Raw genomic sequence first — 2,286 nt, 5'->3', positions numbered from 1 at the left:
GAGCCCGGCCAGCCGGTCCCCAGCGGGGGTCTAGGGCTGGGGAGGAGGCGCCACTCACCGGAGTGCTGGGCTGCCGGCTCCGTGGGTCCGAGCCAGGCAAGGGGCTTTGGGGGTCGTCTGTTTTCCGGCGGCGGCAGCGACGCGGGCGCCCGGGTACTGGGGAGAGGAGTCGTGAAGGAGCTCTGAGCCGCCCGCTGTTGCTGACAGCATGGCTCGCGCCTCGGCTCACATTCTCCGCCGCTAACTCCGCTGGACACGGCCCCCCGCTCCCGCGGCGCCCCCCCACCTCAATCACTCTTTTGCTCTCTGCGCCCCCCTCGATCCCCCAACCGCGCACACACTCTCACAGCCCTGGACACCCCCGCCCCCACCTCCCCAATTGCAAACCTGGGAGGGAACGCGCCCCGCGTAGTCCTCCTGCTCCTCCTCCTCCGCCCTCCTCCCTCTCGCTCTCTGGCTGTCTGTCTGTCTCTCTGACTGTCTCTATCTCTCGCTCTCTCTGCCTTTCTCTGCTCTCAGAGCTGGGTGGGAAAAGGAAATGAGGACAGAAAGCAGACGCTGGCTTTGGGTGGTGGTAGCTGGATTCCCTCTCCCTCCCTCCCCCTCCTCCCCTCCCTCCTCCTGCCTTCTGCTCTCTCGGCTGCGAGCGGGGCTGAGCGCAGCCTGGCGGGTGGCTCGCTCTGCCCGCCCGCCCGCCTGTCTGTCTGTCTGGTCTGCCTCGCTCGCTCCCTCCCTCCGTCTCTCGCCCTCGCCCTGCCTGCCTGCCTCTCTCCGTCTCCGCCGCCGCCGCCGCTGCCTCTGCGAGCTCGCCTTACCTTCGCCGCTCACCATCCGGAACCCCAGGGGGGAGCGCGCGCGCGGCACGCCGGGACTTGTAGTTCTGGAGCCGGCCGCTCGGCGCGCGGAGCGGGCGGGGCCTCTCCCGCTGCTCCGACGGCGCGGCCGGGAGCCCGCGGGGACCCTGCGCCAGGGCCCCTCAGGCGGGGCACGTTCTCGTTTTCCAAGGGGTGCTGGTTTTCCCCAAGGATTGGGAACATTTCCCACGTTCCTTGTCCCCTGCGGGGGGCTCTAGCTCGAACGGAGGTTCCGGGTGGGAGCGAAGGGGCGGGGTCTGAGAATGGAATGAAAATCGAATAGGGAATCAAGGGATTAAATGCCAAAGGACCTGCGACTTTCTCGGGCGTCCCAATTAAATAGGAGAAAAAAAGGGTAGGATCGGCTCTCTAAATTTGGGGACATTCTCCCTTTCTGAAAAAGTGTCTCATTGAGTAAAGTGCAAGGGCTTATGCGAAAGGACTGCTACAGAAACCTTGCAGCCGCATCAGCGCCTCCTCCGCACGCAGTGACCCTGTCTCAAGCTCTGAGCTCTGGATTTAGCACCCCCCACCCCCGCAACTCCTAGTTTTCCTAGAAGTTCAAGGGTAGCGAGGGCACAAACGTCCTGGATAATGCACAGATAGCCTGCGCGCGCGCGCGCGCGCACACACACACACACACACACACGCACACCCTGAATTCGACTGAGCATTTCATTGTGTTAGGAAGCAAGATTCAAATTCAACAGTTCAAAGCTCCTGCTGTGGCCAGGGGGCTGGGCTCAGCACTTTCACCTACCTCCTCTTCAGGTCACATCTGTTATCCAGCCCCTAGCTCTGGGCCCCCTGCCTGGCCCATCCCCACAGATGGGAATGTGCACTGCCAGGGCCTGCTTACCAAGAGGAGGTAGCTGAACAGCCAGAGAACTGCTGCTACTGCCATTTACTGGACACCACAGGGCTCTTGAATCCTGCAAAGACCTGGTCAAATGGTACTGTTAGCATTTCCCCAAAGAGAAGGGCACTGAGGCCCAGGTCCCCCAGTTGGGAAGTGGTAGAGCCCATTCGGACTAGGTCTGCCTAACCTCCAGGCTATGCAGGGAGTCGTGACTCCTCAAGCTGCTGTCTCATCTTCTCTTCCAGCATCTGTGTGTCCTCCCTTGGCATTTCAATTCAACAAATGTTAACTGAGGTACGTAGGGCTCACAGAGGACACAGAGATGAATAATGCATTATTGCTGTCCTGTCCTCAGCGTCTACCAACACCGGCCCTGACTGGTCCTGCGCTAGTCTCACTTCGTCTGTGTGTCTGACATTTCTTTGCCTGTGTCTGTTGGCTTTGTCTGTCTTGCTCCATGTCTGAAGTTCCATCAGCACTGCTTTTGTCCCTGGCCCACCTGTTTCTGACTTCTCCTTTGGCCCTGTGGGGTGATGTAGGGTGAAGGCTAGCATGTGACAAAGGCAGGTAGTA

Source organism: Pteropus alecto, unplaced genomic scaffold, assembly GCF_000325575.1.
Source record: "Pteropus alecto unplaced genomic scaffold, ASM32557v1 scaffold39, whole genome shotgun sequence".
NCBI lineage: Eukaryota > Metazoa > Chordata > Mammalia > Chiroptera > Pteropodidae > Pteropus > Pteropus alecto.
The sequence above is the reverse complement of the archived record's forward strand: the minus strand, read 5'-3'. Positions refer to the sequence as shown.